We start from the raw sequence: 27,752 nt of genomic DNA, 5'->3' as shown, positions 1-27,752 counted from the left end.
GACTAGATGACCTCCTGAGGTCCCTTCCAACCCTGATATTCTACTTAAAAAAACAACACTCTTAAGTCAGTCACCTGCACAGGAGTCAGAGCTCTGCTTGAACTGGAAATTTCCAAACCATGTCTTTCTTGAGAAGAGGCAACTTGTTCCCTTTCTCCTGTCTTGTTGCCTGTAGCTCATCTACATTCTCTTCAAAGGCCAACTTCACCTGATGGACCACTTAGAACCTACAAGTGATAGAATCATAGATTATTCTTCAGGCAGTGTACCTTTACAACTCTGGTTCAAGGATACAACTCCATAGCCTACACATACTTGAGTTTAGAAGTCTCATGATACTCTCCCTTTGACGGCATTAGCCAGTACATTGGCTACGGGGAGTCCATTAGGTAGGCTCACCCCAGAGGTAGGCTCTAAAACCCACAATACTTTGGAATACTGCTTGATGTTTTCTCCATCATCACCATCACCACCTTTAGTATCTCCCCCTGTTGTACATCCAGTTTTTGGATATCCTCATTTAAGCTTTCTAATGTTAACTGTGTCCGTGAAAAAGCTCTTTCCATGGCAGCTGAATTCACTGTGCCTCCACTCCTTGTACAGCAGTTGGGTCCAGCACCATCCTTCACAAGGATCTCCTCTTCTTCAGACCACGTAACATCAGCTTACATGAGATCATGGAATTTCTCATCCGGCTGCTCCTTAGCTTTCCTCTTCATTTCATGCCGGAGGGAATCATCTCAGAATCCCATGACTGGGCAGCTCCTTCAGGAGCAGATCCATATCTGGAACTCATCTTGGGTCCCGACGCTCCATCTTGCTCATTCTCTCCTGGAGGTCATATGCAAAGCCTGAACGGTCTCATCTGGATTCTGTGTCCTCTTCTAAAATTCCTTGAGTCTGGTTCCAATAGCCACTTTGTCTCCATGCACTTCTAAGAAGAGCTGAAATATGTTCTCTACATCTTCTTGTCAGCTGTTGTCATGAACTTCACTGTGGATCTGGCTAGGCCTTTGACAGGCTCTCCCATAAAATCCATGTGATCTTTGGGTACTGTCAGGACTTGCAGAGTTGCCTTCACTGAGTTGAACCAACCTTCTGTTGTGATGTCCCCTGACTTAGCTGAGAAGTCACTGAATTTGGAGATCTTCCAGTCTTGTGGAACATAAATGGTCGGAGGCTCCCTAGCTGCAGCCGCCTGCTGGTCTATCGCTGCCTAGACCAATGATAAAACTTCCATCTACTCAGTCCAAGCTGGCTGTGACACCCCAGCTTGGTCAGACAGCCTGTTCGGAAGTTCAGCAAACCGGGCCCATAACTCCTCAATTTCAGCCAGATGAGACTCCCAACCAGACTGGCACCTATAAGAACTCTGCACTGGAATGCACTACCCTAGAACCTAACCAATTAATCACATGAGCAGACCCTATGAATAGGATGTTGCTTGTGATGCCAAAATGTACCATAGTAGGGGAATTTCTCTATGCACATAGTATCCTGGTTGAGCCAAGTAACAAAAGGATCTGAGTTCCCATCCCAACTCACTTCTCCCTGTTACTGCCCATCTTGACTTTCCCTCCCCGTGAGCAGGACTTGCACCACACAGGGAGGAGTGAGCCCAGTCTCTCTGTGGGCAACTTTGGGCAGGGACGAGGGTGCTGCTACTCCAGGATACCCCTCATTCACTTGTTACCCCTTTTAAGCCTTACTGCAATTCACTTAAACACACAGGCCATGTATTGACACCAAAAATAGTTTCTTTGGGGAGTACAGAAGCCTTCACAGCACCAGCACTGAAATGGCTTGGGTGCGGCTCAATGCAGCAGTCTCTAAAGTAAATTTGGGGTAAGGTTTATTGCACAAGTTTGGTGTCTCCTTTCTAGATGTGCTGCTCTGATGCTGCTGGTGCAGCACTTATGCAAGGCAGGCCGGACTATGTGACAACCTGTTCCCCACTTTCAGTTCTGGCCTCCTGTCAGGCCATGTTCCAGTCTGGCACTTAATACCTTCTTGACAGATAGTGGGAAAGGGCCCGTCTCTCCCTTTCCCCTAGAGGATGCTGCTGTGAGAGCAGGAAACCCATGCCACCACTATCGCTTTGATGCTGCTCCGGCTCCAGCTCTGGGTGGCTGCTCAGACTGTTGCATTCTCCCCAGCTTTGCTTTGGGCTGCTGCACACTTTGTCCTGGCAGCCCCAGCTCACATGGAGGATGGGCCCTGGGCTCTCAACTCCCTCACTGGCTTGCTCACCCAGTCAATCCCACTGACATGGAGTGCTGGCCTCTCCCCATTGGCCCTGAGGATGTGTCAGCCCCAGGATCCTGACTCGTCTTTGACCTTTCCCTTTCTCCTGGTGTTGGGAGAGGGCCAACCAAAAAACACTAAGTGTCAGTGAGGGACCAACAGCCCCCTGACAACACCAATAAAAGACACCCAGCATTGGTTATTTTCAGTGTCTCCTGATTTCTAAGCCATTCTCAGTGAGCAATATTGATACCTAAACCACCCTGCAGAATGGGTGCAGAACGGAGTCCTTTTAAAGAACAATTACCTAACTGGAAATAGGACTGTTGCAGAGGACTCCAGAAATGAAGCCATAACTCATTCACATTTTAAACATCTACCTCCTGCAGCTTGAGCTCCAGTAGAATCCCTTGGCCCTTTACATCAATTTTCTAATTCCCCAGGAATCTCTCTTATGTAGCTGCCCTTTTCAGACATTCAAACAAACACAGCCCAAGATGCTCAGAAATGGAGGCCTGCAATGCACGTTGAGGCATCTAGTAGGAAGCTGGATTGTTGAAAGTGCTGAGCCGCAAGCAGCTCCCAGCCAAGAAGGTCAGTGGAAGCCAGTGACTCTGAGAACAAGGCAGAAGAAAAGACTGGCTAGTGAAGGAGAAAGAGCTCAGGAACAGGTTTGCTGAGCTGGAAAATGAAGTGGCACGGCAGGCAGTAGATGAAGGTGGGAGGGCCAGGAAGAACAGAACAGCGGGACTGAAAGAGGAACGCCGGAGAATTGCACCAAGACCAAGAAGAGACAGGTCTACTTGACTGGGGACTCCCTGCTAAGAAGAACAGACAGGCCCATCACCAGAGCTGATCCGGGGGAAAGAAGGGTGTGCTGTCTGCCAGGAGCTATGATATGGGAAAGAAAGCTAACAGAGGCTCCAGTGGGATAGCACTTCGGGTATGCTACAGACCCCCAGGATTCATTTTGGATATGGATAGAGACCTCTTTAATATTTTTAATTAAATGAATACTACTGGGAATTATGTGATTATGGGAAACCTCAATTTCCCAGGCAGAGATTGGAGGACAAATGCTATTAATAATGGCAGGACCCAGATATTCCTTGTGATAGCTGGCAGATTTCTTCACCAAATAGTCACCAAACCAACAAAAGTTAATGCCATTTTGGATTTAATATTGGTGAGTAGCAAGGACCTCATAGAAGAACTGAGTGTAGAGGATGACCTTGGTTCAAGTGACCATGAGCTAATTCAGTGTGAACTAAATGGAAGGATGAACAAAAATAGGTCTTTGATTTCAAAAGGGCAAACTTAAAAAAATGTAGTTAAGTGGACTGAACTGAAGAACAAGGATCTGAATGTAGAAGAAGCTTGGAATTACTTCAAGTCAAAGTTGCAGAACCTATCTGAAGCCTGCATCCCAAGCAAGGAGAAAAAATTAATAAGGAAGGGTTGCAGATCAAACAGGATAAACAAGCATCTCAAATCAGTTGTTAAGAGAAGGCAGAAAGACTACAAGGAATGTGATGATCAGGAAGGAAAGCTACCTCTTGGAGGTCAGAAAGTGCAGGGGGAAAGTGAGACTTGCCAAAAGCCAAGCAGAGTTGGGCCTTGCAAAGAAAATTAAGACCAACAGTAAAAGGTTCTTTAGCCATATAAATAAAAAGACAAGGAACGAAGAAATGGGACTGCTAAACACTGAAGATGGGTTGGAGATTAAAGATAATCTAAGCATCGCTCAAAACCTGAATGAATACTTTGCCTCAGTTTTTAATAAGGGCAATGGGATAGTGGTAGGGTGGCTAATGGAAATGAGGATATAGAAGTAGAAATGATCACATCTGAGGTGGAAGTCAAACTCAAACAGTTTAATGGGATGAAATCGGGAGGCCTGGATAATCTCCAGCCAAGAAATTTAAAGAAACTGGCACATGAAATTGCAAATCCAATAGCAAGGATTTTTAATTAATCTGTAAACTTGGGGGTCGAATTGGAGTGCCTTTTACATAGCTTCACTGTGAGAACCACCATTCCTAGTATGTTTACACACAGCCTCTAGCATGCAAAATCAGTTCCAGTTGAACGATGAGTGCTTCTAGCCAGCAAATCCTGATTTATATTGCAGAGCGACATCAGCAAATTCCCAGTGCCAGACTTGTCCCTAGAAATGTGCATCTTGTACTGCCCAGCTCTTTCCTTCTGTGCAGTACAAGCTCATAGAAAGTCCATCATTTCATTAATAGAGAATGATATGCACAAACCCTGTTATCTCAAATGGAAGTTTCCTAACACTTCACACACACACTGGTTTAAATAAAACAAGTTTATTAAAATACAGAAAAAATAGCTTTTAAGTGACTACAAGTAATGAGTCATAAAGGCAGAATCGGATGAAAATAAATAAGATAAAATGCAGTCTGATACCTAACTTAACAAGCCAAGGGAACTTGAAACAAAAATATTTTTCTCACTACATGCTCACAGCAATCTGACTGGATCTCTCAGCCAGGACTGCTCCCCCAGTTCAATGATGCTTCTTTTGTCTTTCAAATGTTGTTGATGCCATGAATAGATATTTGGAGGGAGAGGTGGTTTGTGTCCTCTGTTCTCCTTCCTTATAGGATTTTTCTTCTTTGAGAATCATCTCCAGCTGGGGTTCAGATGACAGCAAGTCTGTCTGCCACAATGTAAATTTCTTGCTTATATCCTTCTTCTCAAAGAATGGCCACTCAACCAGGTAATAGTCCACTTGATTATGTTGACACTTGTTAGCCAGCGTCTTGGCCAACCTTTTGTCTCTGAGAAACTCTTTGGACTGCTTTTCTAAACTTGAAGCATGTCTCAGCAATGTCATTCAGTAAAATATTATAACTTTACATACAGTGTTGCTAAACCCATTTTACTAAGACAATAATGTTCAGTAGATTATGAGTTTTCAAATGGTATCTCACAAGGCATACTCTGTACAAAATTTACCATAGTCTTGTAAAAGTGGTGAACATAAAGGTACAGTCTGTCACACCATCAAAGTGAAGGTCTGGAACAACCTACCAAGGAGAGCAGTGGGGGCATAAAACCTAAATGGTTTCAAGACTGAGCTTGATAACTTTATGGAAATATTGCCTTCTCCAAATTCCAAGCAGCATATTCCCTTTACCCAGAGTTCAAACAAACAGTGACACCTCCCTTCTTCATGGGTTTGGGGAGGAGCAATCAACAAAGTCTCTTGTTCACTGACGTTCCACAATGGCTTCTCTGGAGTCTATGGACCTTTCTCTGTTGGGCAGTGTGATGGTCAACACCCCTAGGTCAGGGCAGCATTGCCTATCAGTCACTGTCTACAAAGCAGCGCTTTGGTGCAGGGCAGCATGACCTAGCGGCCAGAGTTTATAGAGCCACCCTTCAGGGCAGGGCAGCGTGGCCTAGCAGCCTGAGTCTATAAAGTCAGGGCACCCACTAAGGGGTGTGGCGACCCTGGTAAGGGGGCCCAGTCCCACCTGACTCCACCGGGCCCCAACCCAGGGCCCTAACAGTGGCATAGCGGCTGGCCACTGACTCAGTGGGGGGGGGGAAAAGAGGGAAATGTCCTACCGAAACACACTGAGGTTTCCTGGGTGGGAGGTACCACTCCGCCACCCTCCCCGGGTCACTTCCTACCACAGTCTTCACTGGTGTTTCCCATGTGATGTGGGGTTCTCTGTGCTCAGCAGGGCTGGTCATCTCTGGGGGTTCTTCCAGTCCCAAGGTGCGGGCAGGCTGCAAAAGACTGATTCCTGGTGCAGTCAATGGCTGTGGCTGGCCCTCTGTGGGAACTTTCCAGGCATGTCTTTCTCCTGTGGCCTCCAGCCCAGAATGAGCTGGGCTCCCTCCCTTTATACTGCTAGAGCACTTGGAGCATGCCCAGTGTCACCAGGGAGGAGGGACTTTCGCTGTCCATAATATGGGCTTAACCCTGTCCAGGCTAGTGTGTGGTAAGCAGATGCCGTCACAGGCAGGAGATGACATCCCCTATTATATTAGCTGGAGTGTTGTAAGCAAGACACAAGAAGTAATTCTTAGATTCTACTCCATGCTAATTAGGTCTCAACTAGAGTATTGTGTCCAGTTCTGGGCACCACATGTCAGGAAGGATGTGGACAAATTGGAGAAAGTCCAGAGAAGAGCAACAAAAATGATTAAAGGTCTAGAAAACATGACCTATGAGGGAAGATTGAAAAAATTGGGTTGTTTAGTCTGGAGAATAGACAACCGAGAGGGGACATGATAACAGTTTTCAAGCACATAAAAGGTTGTTACAAGGAGGAGAAAAATTGTTTTTCTGAACCTCTGAGGATGGGACAAGAAGCAATGGGCTTAAGTTGCAGCCAGAGAGGTTTAGGCTGGACATTAGAAAAAACTACCTAACAGCCAGGGTGGTTAAGCACTGGAATAAATTGCCTAGGGAGGTTGTGGAATCTCCGACATTGGAGATTTTTAAGAGCAGTTAGACAGACACCTGTCAGGGATGGTCTAGATCAGGGGTCCTCAACCTTTTTCTTTCTGAGGCTCCCCCAACATGCTATAAAAACTCCATGGCCCACCTGTGCCAGAGTAACTGGTGTTCTGCATATAAAAACTAGGGCTGGCGTTAAGGGGTACCAAGCTGGGCAATTGCCCAGGGCCCCTTGCCATAGGGGGCATGTGGACGAGGGAGTGCCGGGGCTCAACCCTCCCTGGGGAGGAGGGGAGCCACACCGGCCTCGTCTCATCGTCCGAGGGCCTCTGCCCTCGGGATCGCAGTCCGCTCCGGTGGTTCAGGCCCTGTGTGCGGGACCGAACAGCTACACAGTTAAATAATAGGGGGCCCAGCCCTTGGGTCGGGTGGGGCATCAACAAACAGCTGTAGTTTCTCAGCTCTGGCCCTTTGGGGCAGGGCAGAGCAGTGGCAAAGTCAATGGGGGCCCAGCCCTGGGGTCGGGTGGGGCACCAAACACAGTTACAGTTAGCTCTGGCCCTTTGGAGCAGGGCAGAGCTCTTGACACTAGGCAGGAAAAGGGGGAGTCTGCCACCCAGTTACGGTGGCAGGGGGAACGCAGGCCCTCCCACTCCTCTGCGTTCCAGCCCGGGGCCCTGGTAGCGGCCGTCACCGCTATGGGTGGTCAGTGGGGAGGTCCTGACCGAAACACACTGACATAGGCGCAGGGCCTCCTGCAGCCTGACTGTAGTCAGCTGCCCCCGGGCTACTTCCAGCCTCCCCCGTTTCCTACCTGGCCCGCTGAGGCGTCCAGCACCACGGGTTCCTCCCAGTCAGGGCAGGGCGGTAGGTCCAGGAATACCTCCGGGACGGCGGGCCAGGTCTGGTCTGGCGGCTCCTCGGGGCCGCAGTAGGGACGGGGTAGTTCTGACAGCTCCTCGTCGTAGCGGCCGCGGGGCAGCTCCGGCAGCTCCTCGCCGTGCCGGCCTCAGGCCTCAGCGGCTTCCCGGTGATGAGGGTCAGCAGGCACATCTGCTCCTGCTGGCAGCTGAGCCCTGACTGAGGGCTGGGGCCCGGCTTTTATCCTTCCAGGTCACCGCCTGACCCTTTGAGGGGCGGGACTTCCTCCCAGCGGTTCCGCCCGGGGGGTGATTGATGGGGCTCAACTCTCCCTGGGGAGGAGGGGAGCCACACTGCCTCACTACAGGGCACCATGAAGCTAAGTTGCTCAGGCTTCTGCTTCAGCCCCAGGTGGCAGGGCTCAGGGCCACAGGCTTCAGCTCCTTGCAGTGGGACTCCAGCTTTCTGACCTGTGCCTTAGCAAGTCTAACACGGGCCCTGCTTGGCAGCCCCCCTGAAACCTGCTCGTGGCCCCCCAGGGGTCCTGGACCCCTGGTTGAAAACTACTGGTCTAGATAATACTTAGTCCTGCCAGGAGTGCAGGGGACTGGACTAGATGACCTCTCGAGGTCCCTTCCAGTCCTACAAATCTGTGATTCTATATCCTGTGGTAAACTAGTATTTCACACTTGGTAATGCTTCTCTCCTGACTGTGAGGGTTTCCAGTTTCATAGCAAACACTTCTATGGTTACAAAGCAAACACTGAAATATTACCTTATAACACTGGGTACATATATTATCAGTGAGATCAATGCATGCAGCAACTCACAAGCATTTCATAAACTCCAAACACCACACACAGCTCCATAAATCTAATAGCTATTTTAACAATACTAACACCAAAAGGAGCCAGACTGGTTTCCAGCTGTGCATTTGTCAGTGTTCAGTGACGCAGAGGGCTGAGCTGGCACCTACTCTGCCAGCGTCACAGACCTAATTCTTTTGGAACCCAGTAATACTTTTGGCCTTAACGACAACCCTGGCAATGAGTCCCACAGGTTGGCTGTGCATTGTGTAAGTACTTCCTGATGTTTGTTTAAAACTTTATGCCTGTTAATTTCATTAGGTGATCCCTGGTTCTTGTGTTATGTGAATAGAGTGTGTGTGTGTTGGGGCAGGAAGGTGCATTGGGGAGGAAAATGTGTGTGAGAGAGAAAGAGAGAGAAAGTGTGCGCGTTGGGGGAGTGTGTGTGTGCGTTGTGTGTGTCCCTGAGTGACGGTGTCAGCACACTGTCTCTTTAAGAAGAGCATTCAGGAGCTCGAACAGCAGCGCTGGCAGTTCCCACTCTGCACCCAGAGGCTCCAGCACAGACATGCTCCCCCTGACCCCACCCCAGCTCAGCAGAGACCAGGTCCACAGGTAGGGGGAGGGGGACACCCTGACATCTGCCCCACCCCAACCCTCCCGCTCTCACAGCTGACAGGAGCCAGGCTCCAGGTCCCAAGCTTGGCCAGGGTGGCTCCATGGGCAGGAGGAGGGGTGGGGGGGGACAGAAGCAGTGGGCAGCTGCAGATGGCAGTGGAGCAGGGTGCTGGGGGAGGAGGGGCACCCCCGCTTGGGAGGAGTCACCTGGTGGGTCCAGCTGCCCCCCTGTAGCTTGGTCCATCCCTCCTCTCCAAATGCTGTCGTGCCTGCCTGGCTGCCTCTAAGCCACTCTGGCTGTCGGCAGGTGAGGTGGGTGGCAGATACCAGCAGAGTAACCCCCTTGAATACCAGCACCCTAGGCGGGGGCCCAGCCCACCCAACCCTAAGGCCGGCCAAGGCCCTATACAATCTCACACATCTCTTGCTCTCATTCCACCGGCTCTGTCCCTTTGCCCCTCCCAGTCCACTGTTGTAATAATCAGGCCTACAGATTTACCTGTGTTGGTGCTCAACAGTAAGCATGAGTGAAAGTGGGTAGAATGTCACAGTAACCTACAATAACACATGGTGGTGCAAAAGGGAGAGAGACCGACCAAATTAGTCCAGACAAAAGGGCCTCTTGATGTAACTCAAGGACTGTGCTGAGATCATGCCTGGTAAACAAGAGAAGTGTGGCACCAGAAATTAATGAACCAAAACTGGGTGTCAGAAATTAGGCCTAATTGGCAAATCAAATGAGAAAATGGGCTATTCCACCCATCGTTCCCTTTGGAGGTCCTTAAAAAAAGAGACTTTGGGGAAAGATTAGTGGATACTGGCCAACTAGGGGACAAAAGGATTAAGTGTCACCATGTTGGTTGACAACCCCACCATCTCCTGGGACCTTGGGACCCACTGGAACACTGCTGGGCCTTCATCATCCTGATCCTGAGAGATGTCCCGACCAGACCAGGCCAGAAGGAGGGACCCAAATAACATCGCCACCTCCACTGGCTCTGGCTAAATCCCAAATACCACCAGGGATGTGAGTCTCTCATTTCTCTTCCCCACTTTATTTCTTCTTTTTTCTATCCCATTCTTTTGCCTTCTGTCTCACAAGTATCTGCTTAGCCAGCCAAGACTGTGTGTATTTTTCTCATGCATCCGACGAAGTGGGTATTCACCCACGAAAGCTCATGCTCCCAGGACCGGTGCTAGGAGTTTGAGCGCCCTAGGCACACGGCAATTTCGCCGCCCCGCTCACTGGTCCCGCGGCTCTGCTGGAGCTGCTGCAGTGGTGCCTGCGGAGGGTCCAGTGCTCCGTGGCTCCGGTGGAGCTGCCGCAGTGGTGTCTGCAGGCGGTCCACCAGAGTCGCATGAGCAGGCGACCGTCCGAGGCATGACTGCAGCAGCTCCACCAAAGCCGCCTGCCGCTCCCTCCGGCAAAACGGCGCCCACCATTTATTCTGGCACCCTAGGCGATTGCCTAGGCTGCCTAAATGGTAGCACCGGCCCTGCCTGCTCCAATAGGTCTGTTAGTTTATAAGGTGCCACAGGACTCTTTGCTGCTTTTACAGATCCTGACTAACATGGCTACCCCTCTGATACTTGTATTTTTCTGTAAGCCTGTAACCAGAGAGGCAGCTAAAAGCAATGCCCTGAAGAAGGAGCCTACATGCGTCTGAGGATCTGGGCGTGAGACTTCTGGGTTCTTAAGCCACCTGAACCTCCTGTGACAAAGTTCCTCCTCTACCTTGGTGGGTCCTGCTCTTATTGGAGGATTTGCTCACCTCACAGATTCACCCTGTGGGATGGGAAACAGCCCAGAGACCTTCCCCTCTGGTAGAAGCTACAGTCCAGGTCAATTCTTCCTGTGTTTGATCAGCAGTTGGGAGGTTTGGGGGGAACCCGGTCCCACTCTCTACTCTGGGTTCCAGCCCAGGGCCCTGTGGACTGCAGCTGTCTATACTGCCTCCTGGTACAGTTGTGCGACAGCTACAACCCCCTAGGCTACTTCCCCATGGCCTCCTCCCAGCACCTTCTTTATCCTCACCACCGGACCTTCCTCCTGATGTCTGATAACGCTTATACTTCTCAGTCCTCCAGCAGTTTGCCTACTCACTCTCAGCTTCTTGCATGCCTCTTGCTCCCAGTTCCTCGCATGCACTTCCTCTCCTCTAGCTCCCCCTTGGCCTGATTGGAGTGAGCCCTTTTATAGCATCAGAGGGGCCTTAATTGAAGTCAGGTGCTTACCAGCCTCACCTGACTCTTAGCAGGTTAATTGGAGGCAGGTGTTCTCATTAACCTGGAGCAGCCCCTGCTCTGGTCAGTCAGGGAACAGACAACTACTTCTCCAGTGGCCAGTATCTCTCCCTTCTACTCTGCTGTTCCCAACTGGCCTGGGTCTATCACACTCCACAGAGCTCATGGTTCCCCCAGCACTCACCATTACTGGGCCCAATGCAGCCTGTGTGTAATGGTTGAAACCCAGAGCCAGTGGAGGCTTTAGGGCTGGGCTGTGCATCCAGTAATCAAGTATCCAAGCTGCTAAAGACAACCCCACCCTTGCTGCCTCATGGAGCTCTGGCTGGCCACGTGAGTCCAAGGTCTGGGCACAGCACACTTATCTGTCAATAAATCAGTGGGCTAGTAATTTGCCCAGTCATCTCCATTATCCAGAGCTAGTCATGGGGATTAGAAAAAGGCAAAGAGAGCAGCGAGAAAAAAGGCCCAAAGCTGTTCTATAAAATGCTGGCTAGAGAACTATCACTGGACCTAGCAAAGGCTTGGAGCAACCCTATGCATTGGCGGCAGCCTAGCACCTACCTGCACAAGTCAGTCCCGGGCAGCACACCCTCAGCCGGGAACAGGAGTCAGAGCAGGAGAGTAGTTACTAGCAGCCTTCCCCTGCACGGCCGCCCATCCGTCTCACCCTCTCTGCCCAGGCACCAGGGCTGGCAGTACTACCGTTTGTAGAAAAGCTTTTGTCTAGTACGTTTCGTGCCTAGATCTCCAACTGCTGGCCACATTCTACAGGTCTGGAAGCTGAGGCCTGGGGAGGGAATGACTTGCCCAAGGTCACCCAGCAGTCCAGGGGCAGAGCTGGGAATAGATAATGAACTCCTAGTCCCAGTCCGCGGTCCAGTTCTGAAAACCTCTTCGTTCTAGTGATGAAGGGATAGAAGCGAGTTTGGACGTGTGCACAAGACCCTCAGAACCTGCCCTTGACAAGCATTCCCAGGACCCTTGTTCAGCACTGCCAGTCCCGGACAGCGCTGGGCAGATCTCGGGGGGTGAGTAGTTCCCCTTGGCCTGGACATATCTTTTGGGGATGATTCAGTCCCTACAGGCTGGATGGGAGCAGAGCACAGGATGGGAGGAGTATTGCAGGGGAGCGCACAGGGTGAGCATGGGGGATGCAGACAGTAGAAGAGGAAAGCTGTGTGGATTATGAAAGAAGAGAAAGAAAGTGTTACACAAGGTCACGCTGGAAGTTCTAGCTGAATGGCCGGAAGGGGAACACAGGACAAGCCACTCAGAGCCCGTGACAAATTGCTGCTCTATAAAAATGGGCTGAGATGGTTCATTTGTCAGGCAGGGCTCCAGGAGTGCTAGCAATTAAACAGCATTCGAGCAGCCTGGAGAGAAGAGAAGAGCAGAGACGTGCCATCCCCAACACCCTTACCACACGCTGCAGGCTCCCGAAGCAAATGGTAACCACACCAACCACATATACAGGTGTAAATATTTACAGAACACAGGCACAGAAGGCCAAATCCATCTCATGCAATCCTGCTGACTTTCTTGGGCCTGCAGCGGGGGGAACAGGCTTTTAACGACTTCTCATGATCTCCCAACCGTAACTGTATTCACTCAGTGGGGAGGTGGCGGGAATGTGCTTCCAGGCGCACGGAACAGACCCTGCTTCCTCTCCCCGGGCAGCATTTCATTTCCAGCCCAACACAAAGGGGTCATTCCGAGGAAGCTTGTGTTACTATCACCCACCAGTCCTGTGTCATAGGGCACCCTGAGAAAGGTAGCAGGGACTAAGTACCTGCTCAGTCCCTGTCATCAGAGAAACCGTCACATATCCCCTGCTCTCAGCTTGCAGACCTCCCCCAAACCTGGGTCTCTCCCTTTAAACTTTGGCAGTTTCATAGTCTGTAGTGTCTGGAAGTAAGGGCCTCAATGGGGATAGACACTTCATGCCAAGGTAAATCTGGGCTCCTGCAGAACAGCTGTGGCACCAGCACCCATGATCCGTGGCAACTGTGCAGTTCAGAGCCAGCTTCCTTAGCACACCAGCTTCTTCACCGTGGTCCTGGCCTGCTGAGCAGTGCCTGAGAATGCTGATACCCAGCAGAGACAGCAGCTTTCCATCTGGCTGCTAGTGGGTTGCTGGGGTTAATGTGAAAACATGGCAGAACCTTGGTTACCCCTGGCTATGCACTAGAATCCAGGACCCGCTCTTGGGACACATTTGGTTCCGCAGTCACCAAGGACAGAGGGGACCATTGTGATCATCTAGTCTTGACTTCCTGTTTAACATAAGCCATTGAACCAAGCCATTCCCCTAAATAATTTCTAGAGCAGATCTTTTAGAAAAACATCCAGTCTTGATTTAAAAATTGCCAACAAGGGAGACTCCGCCACAACCTTTGATAAATTGTTCCAAAGGTTAATTACTCTCACTGTTAAAAATGTACACCGTATTACCCATCTGAATTTGTCTAACTTCAACTTCCAGTCATTGGCTATCAAGTCACCCCTTAATCTTCTTTGTTAATATAAATAAATTGAGCTCTCTTTAAGGCAGGTTTTCTAATCCTTTAATCACTCTTGTGGCTCTTCTCTGAACCCTCTCCAATTGATCAACATCCTTCTTGAATAAATTTGTTAGTCTCCAAGGTGCACAAGCATGCCTCATTGTTTTTGCTGATACAGACTAAAACAGCTACCACTCTGAAACCAGATGTAAACAGGCCAAATGGGCCATCAGCTGCTAAATGGCTATTCACTGGCAGGAAAAGGGACATGGGCGAAAAATCTACACCTTAAAAAGAAACAGTGTGGGGTTCCCATCCACACAGACTTTCTGTCTCCTGAACCTCAGCATGAGATGCTTCTTGAACAAGGGAAAGAACCGTAAGAAGAGAGAGCAGATGCCTCAAATCATTCCTCCCTTTCTTTCTACCTACGGCTCCACAACACCTGAAGAACAAAGGAAGCAGCGCTGGACTTGGAGAGGGATCCTGACTGAAAGGTTCAGCTGGTAGGACCACTGAACCATATGGTGAAAGAGACCTTTGCTTTGAATTCCCTCTAGCTTGTTACTTATAGTTGCATTTTACTTTTTTTTGGTAATCAGTTCTGACTTTCATGCCTCATTACTTATGCTCACTTAAGATCTATCCTTTTGTAGTTCATACACTTGCTTTATTCTTTTAGATACCCCAGTGTGTTTGAACTGAAGTATTTGGGGAAACTCCATTTGGGATAACAAGATTGGTGCATATCAATTTCTGTTTGTGAGATGACTGATTTTATATGAGCTTGTGTTGCCCAGGAGAGGGCTGGGCAGTACCAGATGCACATTGCTGGGGAAAGTCTGGCACTGGGAGTTTGCTGGTGTCACTCTGCAGTGTAATTCAAGAGTGGCTGGCTACAGCACTCATACAATACAACCGGAAGTAGCTCACATGCTGGAGGTTGTGTGTGAGCAGACCAGGATTTATTGCTCCCACAGCAATGCAGTGTAAAAAGACCCCCAGGTTAGAAAACTGAGGTGATGCAGCTGTTCATCAGTCCAGATTGTACCCTGGGTATGTCACAGTCAATTAATTCAATGTCCTATTTAAATGACCTGTGGAGGGTCCCTCTGTGGGTGGGACAGTCCCCTCGGCATCAATGAGTTCACTGTGGAAACCCTCCTTCTGAACTGGGAACCTCGCGGAGCAGATGCATCCATCACTCTGCCAGTCAGCTGGGCATGGCTAAGCAATAGACATGGGCTGGTATTATGAGCAATTTGGTGACCTCTGGAGTCACTGAGGATCTGAATGACTCCTCTAGAGCAGGAGTCTCCCGGATAGTGAGATCCAGCACTAGAGTGAGGCATAAATGACAGTGCTGACACCAGAGAGCTCTAGTAGAGGATGCCAATGGGTGGCCACCTTGCTCCCTGAACAGCCCCTCAGGAGCCCTGTGTGAGGGGCACCGGCTGGCAGGCAGAATGACAGACACCCAAGCCCTCCAGTCCTCATCTTGCTCACACTCTGCTGCTTCTGGTATTTCAGCAGCCATCCCCACTCCCTTCTAGCCCCAGGGACTGCTGGGAGCAGCCTACATATATGGTGGAAAGGCTGCAGCCAGCTTCTGAGGGCAGAAGAATGTCAAGGAGGCAGTGTTGTGGGAGGGCATGTGGTGGGGTGTATCAACCCTGTAGTGGTGAGGCGAGGGTTAAGGAGCTGCTCAGGATGCAGGAAGCCACTCCTCCACATATCTGCTGGGCATGCTCCCAGTGGCAGGCGCATTCAGAAGGGAGCAGCTCAGGCTGACCAAATGGAGAGCAGTTGGGTGCAGCAGCCTCCTGCTGAGAAGCTGCTGGGACTGCAAGCTACCGGGACCGAACCTCCTAGCAAAGCCGCTGGAAGCCCGTCGGCCATAGGAGCCAAGGGCAATGACTCACTCTCACTAGGGGAAGGGGCTCTGGAGACGAACCAGAAGGAAGGTTCCCCTCCCCCACCATTTGGACTATAGCAGCTAGAGAGAGCAGTCCTTGATGCTCAGTGACAAAAGCCACTAGGAGGAGCAGCCCTTGACTCTTGCCATGGGGCAACACTGCTCTGATCTGTAGCTGCTAGGCAAAGTGGCCCTGGACATTTGCCACTAGGTAGTACTGCCCTGACAGCAGCACCTGAGGAGCCCTGACATGGCATCACTGGGCTGGTGCTGCCAGCAGGTGACAACTGATGACTCATCACTGTGAAAGGAAGGAGTCACCCTACTCATCGCCTGAGTGGTGCTGTGGGAGAGGAGTCTCTTACGGTTAGGACTCACTCCCATATGTAACCAGCAGCTCAGTTCAGAGACACGTCTGCTCTGTGGGTTTGGGCAGTAACCCCTAGTATCTGGGTGGAGCCCAGTCCCACTGGCTACCTGGGAAAGAAAATAGAAAACTCTGCATCTAGGGACTCACTCCAGGGCAGGCCAAACCTTCACCACATGCTGATCGAAGACTTTCACCAAAAGTCCTCTCTGCCCATTCACAGTGCTGCTATTGGTAGTGGCTGCAGGCATCTATGTGCAATTAAAGGAAGTGATTTCTGCGGCAAGGTTTCAATTATAGAGCCTGCAATGTTTGGTTGGGGGCCAACCCTTGTGCTGTGCCCTGCGGTGCAGGTGGAGCTGACGTTCACACTCTCGCACAGTGCTCTGAATACCACAGGAAGGTGCCTGACTTGGAGCAAGGGAAAACTGGCTCCATCTGGCAGAATTCCAGGCACAAAGGAGCCCTTCCCATGTACCTGAAGGGAATGCCACCTTCAGGCACTCCTATTGCTAAACTTGGAAAGAGGTGTATGCCGTTGCCTTTCACACAGCTGCCTTTGACCACAGGGGTTCTGTGATGGTGCAACTGGATAAAGTCACAGTGTGAGCTTACTGCCATAATGCACCCGACATTTCATCCACCGGAACACCTGTGATGGAATTATAACATTCTGGCAGAAGGACTAGGCCATGGAGAAACACAGCGAAGATGTCACTGCAGGGTATAAATACTCCAAAAAAACCCCTGCATTTGGAGAACCTTCAGGTTGCAAGAGAAGCACTCAAAAGTCAAGAAATGGCAACGTGAAAGTTTCCCTCATTCTCTTAACTCCACCCCCTGGGCATATGCAGCATCCAGTTTTTAATTATATGACCAAATAGTATTATTTCTGACAGGATCCGGATTCAGCTTTGCATGGTACACAGAGATAGAGGTAGTTATGGAATATTGATTGTTGTCCTCTTCCATTGTCATTTCACCACATCTGTCCTGTTCACTAGTGACCCAACGGTATCTCATTCCCACAGGGGTTCATTTGGATTCACTTTGGATTTGCACCAGGGTAACTGCAAATAGAATTTGGCTAAAAGTAAGATACAGAGCGGCAGGACTCGAGTCTTATTCACTACCTGAGCTATCCCTGGAACATGGTCCATCCTGTCACTGAATGAGGCAGGGTCTTATGGAGGAAATAGTCTTTAGTTCTGCAATCATATGCTATCTCATAATGTGTATTCACAAACGGGCAAAGGTTTGGCTACACAGCCGTAACTCGGGCATTTCCTGACTTTTGAATGCTTGACTTTGCAACCTGAAGGCTTTTTTAATGTAGTTTGTGTTTGGAATATTTCATAGGCACCTTCAGAGACCTGAAACTATTATTCTCATTACTCAGGCAAATCAATGTGCCGTACCAGTAGCATTCTGGGAGACCATTTGTGTGAAGTATATGTTTAATCCCTTATGACATGGCCAAATCGGAACTGATTTCAGAAGAGTATATCTGCTATTTCAAGACAGCCTTCCTGCCAAAGGTAATGTTTCAACCACCAACCCCTCCAAAAATAGGTTGCAGCAGTTTTGTTCTCCTTTCATGGCCTTCCTGCTCCAAAACTGTTCCATTGTTTTACTCAAAGTTTCCCCCGGGATCCCCCACCAGAAGACTTGGAACATAATCTGAGAAAATTATAAGCAACTGAAAAGTGCCCTGTAAAATGAAAATACTTAGTAAGCCTTAACAGTAGGAGGAACTCTTCTATGGGTACAGCACATATCACTCCTTCCTCTGCAGTTCAAGTCTTGCATCCATTCCACACAGAAACTCACCAAGTTAATGAGGGTTACAACCATGTAACTGGGGGAAAACTGAGTTCTCTGAGTTTGAGCAAGAAGCTGCTCGGAGGAGCCTGGGTTTTCTTTGTGTAATTGTAATGGGGTCAGCATCCACTCTCATGAACGTCCCCTCTGGTTGAATGTGTCTGCAATCTTTAAACCAGTCCCAGCCCTGCCATTGGGCAGCACCCCAAGGGCTTCCTCCTTGGAGGCAACAGTTTTGCCCTCTTAGTCAGTTTTGGCCCCAGTCTTCAGATGGATCTCCTGAAAGTTCAGTCCCCTTCTGGGGCTTAACTGATGTCCAATTGTAGGCCCTGCCCCTGTGGCCTATGTGTGTGTGGAGGGAGATGGACCAGGGCCCACCCACCACTTCAGGTGCCAGCCCAGGAACCCTAAGAATAGCAGCTATGTGCCACCGTGGCCCTTTAGTAAAACTATCTTCAGTTCCCCAGGCCAATTCCCCGCGGTCCCAAGCTTCACTGCTGCCTTACCCTTAGCTCAGGGCTCTTCCAAGCTCAGGCCCAGTAGCCAGCCAGGAGCTCTTCCTGGCCACCCCAGTCCCTACTAGCACTGTTGTGCTGCAATGCCCTTTGACCAGCCAGGAGCCCCTCTGCACTCTTCTAGCTCCAGCAAGGAACTGAACTGTCTCTGGCTCTGTAGCTTCTTTTTATAGGCCTCTCCTAGGCTCTGATTGGCTGCTTCCCCTGCAGCCACTCTAGCCTGCTTGGAGGACCTCTCCACTACTGTTTCCTGGAACAAGTCTGGCAGGATCCTGAGGCCTCCAGCAAGGGGCCTCTGGGCCTAGTCCACCCTGTCACAGCAGTACTTTTCTGAAACAGACAGGGGACCAGATGGCCATTTCCGTGCAATGCTAGTCTGGTGCTCGCCAGGGTTAGGGGTCCTACTCTTTCAGACAGGACCAACAGCTTCACCTGTAGCTACCAGGCTTCACAAATAATTCAGACTTGCAGAAGTGGTAGATGCCCTTGGACCTCCACTGAAGGCCAGGCAGAGCCACTCTCTGGGTGCTGATGGTTCACCATTCTGGGCCAGCACAGGCTCTGGGGCAGTGCCCACCCCCAGATGGGAAGCTAACATTGGTGTGAGCAGCAGATGAAGAAGACCCGAGACAAGCAGTAGATGGAGAGAATCTCTGGGGAATTCATGCTGCGATGTAGACTGGCTGCCCATCTAAATTCATCTAGCACAGGTGCTCCCGGGGTCCTGACACCTTGAATCCTGTGACAACAGGTTTAAACATGCAGCCAGAGTTCGTGCTGTTCCCCTTGCTAACACTGTATATGATGTCCTGTCCATTCAAATGTTCCGGGGGCTCTGTGAGCTCTCCCCTCCTCAGTGCCAAGCCTCGCTTTTGTGTTTGTTTCAGGTTTATAGCCAGAATAAAGCCAGCACCACTCTTCTTCTTCTCTGCTGGCGACAGAGGATTTCTGTCCCACACGTATCCAGTGTGCCTAGTGCCTGAACAAGAAGAAACAGATACGACTACTAAAAAGGGGGTTAAGGCACAGTGCGACAGACTGCTGGTTTTGCTCTTGGGACAGTGTGAACCAGCCAGTGATGCAGGAGTAGGAAAATCGAGACTGAACAGAAGAAAAGGCTGCTGCCCACAGCTCTTGCAAACGAAGAAGCAGTGAAGTGGAAGCAGCCGACATCTTGACTGACCTCCTGCAAGCTGGCGGGCAAACAGCCTGCGCCTGCACTGAGGGTCTACAGCCAGCAGAGGGAGCCCAAGCTTGTTGCTGAGCTGAGGAAGTTGTCGAAGCATTGTCAGATTGGACAAACATTAAGCAATGCCCTGCATGACCAGTTAGTCTCTGGATTGTGCAGTGACCAGGTCTGGAAGAAGCTATCGACTGTATCTGCGCTTACATTCAAGAAGGCTGTTGAAGTGTCTGTTGTAGAGGCTGCAGAGAAAGATTTCTGGAATTTAGTGTGAACCGAGAAGTTTACCTGCTGCATCGGCGAGACAAAAGACCACGGGAGAATGAGAGATTTCTGTATGACCATTGTACACAAGCCACACTCTCTGTAAGGGATTGCTGGGCACATCAGGGTATTTGCAGGAGAAAGGACTCATTTTTGTGACCTCTCGCACAGTTCGACAACCAGCAACACAGCGTAACCATCCATTCAAGGAGACACCTATGAGGACCAAACCTAAGAAAGGATGGAAGTTGGGAATTCATAATGTGGGAAAAGACAAGCGGTCTAGTGATGTTGAGCATAAAGGCTTGGTCTACACTGGGGGTGACGGGGGGAATTGAGCTAAGATATGCAACTTCAGCTACGAGAATAGCATAGCTGAAGTCAATGTATCTTAGATTGAATGAAAATTACTTACTTCGGATCCTCGCGGCACTGGATCGACAGTCACGACTCCCCCGTCAACTTTGCTTCCACCTCTCACACTGCTGGAGTTCAGCAGTCGATGGGAGAGCGATCAGGGATCAATTTATCACGTCTACACTACATGCGATAAATCAATCTCCAGTAGATCGATCTCTACCTGCTGATCCAGTGAGTAGTGTAGACGTACCCTAAGCCTGGTATCGGAAGCTGGATTCAGAGATGGAATTTGGGTTAAACGCTTGATTGAGGCAGTTCGTACAAGAATGGAGCTTGATCTTGGAGCTGCTGTTTCACTGATTTCTGAAACCGCCTATCACCAGACTTTGTCACAAGTCTCCCTGGAAGAAACCTCCAGGGTTTTGAAGACTTATACTGGAGAAAAGTTAGTTCCAAAAGGGATATTTCAGGCGAAAGTTCAGCTAGGTAGACAATCCATTGTTTTACCTTTGTATGTGATTGACAGACGATATCCACCATTATCTAGCAGATCTTGGCTTGAGAAGCTGAAGGTGAATTGGACTGAGATCAAGGAGATCATGAAAGCATCTTGAAATCTTCAAGAAATACTGGACAGACACTCCAAAGAAGTTGGACAGATGAGCAATGTGTCAGTGAAGTGCACTGAAAAGTCTGACAGCCAGCCAAAATATTGCAAGCACGGAGTCATGCTTTATGCTCTGAAGCCTCTGGTGGAAGCTGATTTGGACCATTTAGTGAACACTGGACTCTTGTCACTGGTTTCACACAGTGAGTGAGCTACACCCCTTGTACCAGTGATCAAGAAGGATGGCTCAGTCCAAATATGTGGAGATTTCAAAGTGACACTGAATCCAGTGTTACATGCAGACCAGTATCCGCTCCCTCATATTGATGATTTGTTTGCTACTCTTAGGAGTGGATAGTATTTCAGTACATTGGTTTTGCTCAATGCATACCTACAAATGGAGACTGATCTGGCATCTCACAATATCTCACAATCAACACCCAAAAGACTTATTTTGTTACAACAGCTTGCCTTTCAGTATCACGTCAGCACCTGCCCTGTTCCAGAAAGCCAGGGATGAGATTCTGAAAGGACTGAACAGAGCCCGGTGCTATTTGGATGACATCCTTGGTACAAGAAGGATCAGGAGGATCATCTTCAAAATGTGGATGCTGAATCGCAACGTTTGGAAGACCACAAATACATTGAGACAAATGTGAGTTTTTCATACCTTCAGCTGAATATCTTGGCTTGAAATTGATGCCATGAGCTTAAGGAAATTGTCAGAGAATGAGAAGGTAGGTCTTCAAGTGCTCCCAACCAGAGAATGTGTCACAGTTATGTTCATTCTTAGGACTGCTTAACTACTGTGGTAAATTTCTGCCTAATCTGGTGATAGTATTGGCTCCTTTACATGAACTGTTACAAGCAAAGAAAAATGGAAGTGGATAAAAGAGTGTAAGTGTGCATTTAAGGAAGCAAAGAAACTGTTCACATCAGCCAAAGTTCTTATGCATTTTGATGCTTCACTACCATTGTAATTGTCTGGTGATGCTTCACCATATGGAGAGGGTGAAATTCTTTCCAATGTTTTTTTCCAATGGGATGGAGAAACCAACTGCCTCTGCATCATGGACACTTACTACTCCTGAGAAGACCTATGTGCAAATAGAGTGAGAAGCTCACAGCATTATCTTTGGAATTCAAAAGTTCCACGTGGTAGACCCTATACTTTACAATTCTGTCATTAGCTGTTGTTCATATGCAACAACGGGCACTGCTATTTTCCGCTCATTCCTATGTTACTCAATTCTATAAAGGGACTCGGCGCAGCAATGCTGATGGGCTGTTGCGCCTGCCATGCTCAAGTTCTTGTCAACCCAAAGAAAAGTCAGATGAAATGTTCCATCTCAATCTGATGGATAGGTTACCCATCACTAATACTGACATCAACAAAGAATGGTGTACTTTCTCTTGTGAAGGGGATTGTACTACAAGGTACAATGTTGGATCAAAAGAATCCCAAGTTTACACAATTTGTGTCATGTCAACGTGAATTATCTGTGAATTATGGTTGCATCTAATGAGGAATGTGAGTGATCATTCCAATCTCAGGTTTTGGAAGCTCTTCATGCAGGTCATTGTGGCATTGTACGGATGAAGGCCATAGCCTGAAGTCATGTCTGATGGCCAGGGATTGACAAAAAGTGCATGAGTCTGAGGCCAGATAAGATTATCACCACCGGAGAGAGGTTGAGGCAGGTTTGGTTTGGTCTCTTTTACTTCTTGTGGATCCCTTTTGCCGCTGTTCTTAGCTGCGAACCAAATCACCCCTCAGTGAAACACCAGAGCATTTGGGCTGATGTCAGGCAAAACCCTAGCACTCAAGGAAGTGGGTAGTGCTTATAAAGGCCATGTTGGAGCACAAGGAAGGGAGCAGAGTCCCATCAACAAACCTGGGGCAGCACATGGCAGTCAGCAGACTCTGCACAGCCCTAGGGAGAAAGGGCAGACCCCTGCTGCCATTGTGGAAGGCGTCAGCAGCCCGTGTTATAATCTGGGGTAGCCGTGGTTTAAGAGCTAGCAACCACAGTGACAGCGTGGGGACTGCAGTACTCCTGCTCCAACAGTCCTGGCCATACGGCTGCCCCCAGGGCATGTGGCCCTCTGATTTGGGGGGAGCTAGGTAATTGCCCTGAAATTGTGGTTCTTTTCCTGCTTTTTGTCTCACAGATTCTGCTGCGGATTTTGCTGTAGTGCGGTTTAGGATCCATTGAGGCACAAGCCCTGTTGATGGCCTGGAGAGTGTCATTAGCACACAGCCAGACATGGAAAAGAACTGGAAGAGGAGCGGAGGTTGCAAAGCAGCAGCTGGGGGGCACAATGCCCCACATGGGGTTGATCAGCTCCGAACAGGGAAGCAGGGAATGTTCCAGAAAAGGAAGGGATGCCGGCCTTGTGCACAGGTGAGCTGTGTTTTAAGCCTACACTTGCAAAGGGGCATTTTAGGAATCAAATCGTGCTGGGAAAGACATCAGAGCAGCTGTTAGTATCGAGTCCCCCCACATCAATGGCAGAGTATCACACGGGCCCCCAGGGCCGCAGCCAATTTGGGCTCTTGCTCCCTGCGCTTCTCCGGTCTTGAAGAGGAGAGCAGAAAGGAGCGAGCAGAGCCGGGCTGCAGGGGAAGGGGTGTAATGGGGTGGGGATATGGGCAGGGCCACAGGCGGAAGGGGCGGAATGGGGGCAGGACCACAGGTGAAAGGCGTGGGGCAGGGCCACGGTTCTGGCACCAGGGCTCCCCTTTACTTGCTCAGGCCCAGGGCCCCAGGAGACCTTCATCTGCCTCTGCCCCACATGCCCCCTCTCTGGGAGAGGAAATGACCCCCCTTTACATTCAGCATTAAAGAGATCAGCCTGACGGTTTCTGATTACTCAGCCCACGTGAATCATCAACCTGCCGCCTGAAAGGCTGGCTGCCTCCTCCCCTGGCATAGCATCTAGCTCAGGAATTGTCCTGTCTCAGGTTAAAGCCTTCACAGAGCATCCCAAGGTGCAGGGCTGGGGGAACCTGGAGATCCTGTGGGAGGCAGGACTGGAGGAGAAGTGAAAGTCCACTGGGAAAGGTGAGGCTCCAGAGCTGGGCTCCCGCCGAACCTGTTCCAGCCGTCCCTTCTTCCGCAGATCTCTAGAGTCACAGAGTGTTGCCTTGTGGGACTGTCTGGCTCTGGCTTCTCTACACCTACCCTGGCTGCTGCCCTTGGTCTCCAGTTGTCCAGCCCCGGATGCACCTTGTGGAACAAAAAGGTTCGGCTGCCCTGCCGAGGCAAGGCCCAAGCCCACAGATTTGCTACTAGCCCGAGAAAGAAAGTCCTGCCCTGACCATCCCTGCATCGGTATCATTACACTGGCGCCCCAGGCAAGACACCTGTGAGCTGGCGGAGGCTCTACACACTGACCAACTACCGAAGAGAAGAAATAACAAGGAAATGTTGTCATTTTTCAAACTCACAAACAGTAGCTCCGGGTGGGTGCCACTCCGCCCACTGCCAGGGCCTGGGTGGCAAACCGCCGAGGAGCCAGCCAGTGGCCAGCGCAGCAGTAGCCAAAGCAGAGACCTTCAGCCACTCAGAGAATTGTCTGCAGTGTAGACTGGACTTTCTCCACCCTGCACTTATTGGCTGTTTGCTCTGACTCTCACCCCCCGACACACACACACACGCACCTGCCCCTCCTTCTCCTTCCTTCCCAGCCCTGTCCCCCTCTCCACCCTTTCCTTCACTTGTCTTTTCATGGAGCTGATCCCCTCCTCAGTAAACCTTCCCCCCAGCAAACATTGTACTGCTATTTGCTAGGGACTGGGGAGGTTTCCTTTGCTACCACCCCACTGTTCACCCTGCTGGTGCATTCTACCCTTCCCCTGCCCTGTGTCCATCTGAGCTATTTAGATTGTCAGCGCTTCAGGGTGGGGACCGTTGGCTACTCCATTTCTGAACAGCGCCTAGCACAACGGGCCCTAGTCTTGCTCGTTTTGCACCACCATTAAGAACAGAGATTGATAATAAGCTCCGGAGGTTAATGGGCTAACGACGCACACAGCTTGGTGGGGCTCACTCATCTGGACCAGAAGTGTGTTTATATTGTGTTATAAATAAATATGTACCTAAATAGCAGCTATTCTCCACTGCCACTCAGCCTAGCCAGCACCCAGAGACTGATGTCAGAGCACAGGTGGGTCTGAAAGAGGGTTACAGATTAGTTCATGTGTAGGGGGTCCCGGGGATGAGTGTACGGAGCTGTTTGTGGGAGAAGACCAAGTGGATGAAATGGAGGGATGGGCCTAGTAATGTGCTAATAGATGTAAGAAGGAAGCAGGCAGTGGACGTGCAACAAGTCTCCTGAAATTGATGCAGTGGGAAATGGGGAGCCAGCAGGAGCCAAGGGATCCAGTGACTTGCAACTGGAGAAAGAATCCAGATCTTGAAAAGCTCGGTCTGAACCTTTAATCATCTTTCCGCCACACCAGGCAACATTTCCACTGGCAAATAAAGTGTGTCATGGTCAGATTCTGCCCTGAAAGCAAAGGAGTTAAACCAAGCCCATCAGTTCAAAACGCAGCTGCAGTAATACCATGTGCCCATAGGTGGGCTTTATAAGTCATTCATCAAGAGGGTGACCGTTATTTCCCAAAGGGAAAATGGGACACCGTGCGGGGCTAGCCCGAGTCCTCCCCCACCCCCACGGGGCTGGTCCAAGCCACTTATCCGAGCCCCTCGCCCTGCGTGGGGACAGGCAGGGCTCGGGCTAGCAGGGATGCACATACTAGATAGGGTGACCATATTTCCCAAAGGCTGGGGCTGGTGTTGCTGCTCGCTCAAGCCCTGCATGCCCCCTGCCTAAGCCCAGTCTCCCCCTCACGAATGAGACTGGCATTCCCACTTGCCCCTCGTCCTCCACATTTTTGACAAAAGCGGGCATTTGTTCCATTTGCTCTTGCGAACTGATCAAGAGCAAACAGGACAAATGCCCACCTTTGCCAAAAAAGTCAGGAAGGCCAGGGACGGAGCTTAAAAAAGAAACTGTCCTGGCCAAAATGGGCTGTATGGTCACCCTGTTCCTCAATGACCTGCACGTAACCGGTCAATTATCTCAGGCCGGTGTCTAATGGATGAACTCCCAGCTGAATGCACACAGGCAGCTCAGTGACCGCCGGAAAGGGAAAACAGAGAGGAGGCTTAGTGAGGGCCCAGCGTTTTTACCTGTACAACAGTCGAATCTCAGAGTTCTGAACACCTCAGGAATGGAGGTTGTTCGTAACACTGAACAAAACGGTATGGTTCTTTCTAAAGTTTACAACTGAACATTGGCTTTGAAACTTTACTATGTAGAAGAAAAATGCTGCTTTTAACCATCATGATTTAAATGAAAGAAGCACAAACAGCTTGCTTACCTTGTCAAGTCGTTTTCTTAAAACTTTCCCTTTATTTTTGTATTAGTTTACGTTTAACCCAATGATGTACTGTATTTGCTTTTTTTTGTCTTGCTGCTGCCTGATTGCGCACTTCCAGTTCCAAATGAGGTGTGTGACTGACCATTAGTTCGTAACTCTGGTGTCTGTACTCCTGAGGTTCTACTGTAGCACTTTAGTCATGGTGACTAAATAACAACCAGTGCTCTGCCCTCTTATAGTGCCTTCCATCGGGGAACCACAGTGTGATTTACAAACATTAATGCCTCTGAGCTGCGTCTGTACCGTTATCCCCATTTTACAGAAGGGAAGCTGAGGCTCTGAGACAGGCAGTGACTTACTCAAGGTCACACGACGTGGTCATGGTAGAACAGAGGTGGGCAAACTTTTTGGCCTGAGGGCCACATCTGGTTCTGGAAATTGTATGGCAGGCCCTGAATGCTCATGAAATTGGGGTTCGGGCTAAGGGCTCCAGCTGGGGTTGCAGGCTTTGGAGTAGGGATGAGGGGCTGAGTTGCATGAGGGTGCCCTGGACTGGGACTGAGGGGTTCAGAGGGTGGGAGGGGGATCAGAGCTGGGGCAGGGGGTTGGGGCACGGGAGGAGGTCAGGGGTGCAGGCTCTGGGCGGCGCTTACCTCAACCAGCTCCTGGAAGCAGCAGCATGTCCCCACTCCAGCCCCTACACGGAGCCGCAGCCAGGCGGCTCTACATGCTGCCCCGTTGGCAGACACCACCCCTGCAGCTCCCGGAAGCAGCAGCATGTCCCCACTCCAGCTCCTAGGCAGAGGCGTAGCGCCAGCCAGGTGGTTCTGTGTGTTGCCCTGTCTGTAGGCACCACTCCTGCAGCTCCCATTGGCCGCAGTTCCCACCAGTGGGAGCTGCAGGGGTGGTGCTTGGTGTGGGGGAGTGTGCAGAGGCCCCTGGTTGCCCCTATGCATAGGAGCCAGAGTGGGAGCATGCTGCTACTTCCAGGAGCCATGCAGAGGCACAGCTCATGCGGTGCGGGGCAGGCCCCCAACCCTGCTCCCCAGCAGAAGCTCAAGGGCCAGATTAAAACGGCAGACGGGCTGGATGGAGCCTGCAGGCCATAGTTTTCCTACCCCTGTGTAGAACCTAAACAAGAACAGGGGTTGCCTGATGCACAGTGCTCCAGCCACTCATTCTGTCCCTCTAAACACCTAATGGGAAAGTGAGGCAGGGAAGAGACCAATTGTATACTGGTCAAGGCATTCACCAAAAAACCTGGGATCTGGGCTTAACTGCACAAAGACAAAGAAATCCACCATTCAAATGAAAAATGCCGAATGACGCTCCACCTACAATGTGAACCTTGGCTGCACTGCATTCTGAATGCAGGCCTGGCCAGTCAGCTCATGCCAGAGCCCAGAGGAGAAGAGGGGCTAGGGTTACAGCAGAGGGAAGAACGATGGGGTGGTTTGCTAGGTGTATGTGGAGGAGACAGAAAAGAGCAGTGAGGGAGTGGAGTTGTCCAAATGGCATGTGTAACGCTAAGAATACTGTGCTGAGGCCACAGGCTGGGGTGGCAGTGGTGTGTGAAGCAGAGCAGTGGGGAAACTGAGGCAGCAGAGATATCAGCG

The 27,752-nt window shown here is 50.2% G+C and overlaps 1 long non-coding RNA gene across 1 annotated transcript; it reads left to right on the top strand.

Annotated features, from left to right (window-relative positions):
• The first annotated feature begins 8,503 nt into the window (after positions 1–8,503).
• Positions 8,504–26,238, top strand: LOC115636055. The gene is made up of 3 exons (XR_003996775.1): positions 8,504–8,618; positions 22,920–23,152; positions 23,713–26,238. It is a non-coding gene; the product is annotated as an uncharacterized LOC115636055 (long non-coding RNA).
• The last annotated feature ends 1,514 nt before the right edge of the window (positions 26,239–27,752 follow it).

Source organism: Gopherus evgoodei, chromosome 16 (assembly GCF_007399415.2).
Source record: "Gopherus evgoodei ecotype Sinaloan lineage chromosome 16, rGopEvg1_v1.p, whole genome shotgun sequence".
NCBI classification, from domain to species: Eukaryota; Metazoa; Chordata; order Testudines; family Testudinidae; genus Gopherus; species Gopherus evgoodei.
This window is presented reverse-complemented; position numbering and strand designations above follow the sequence as displayed.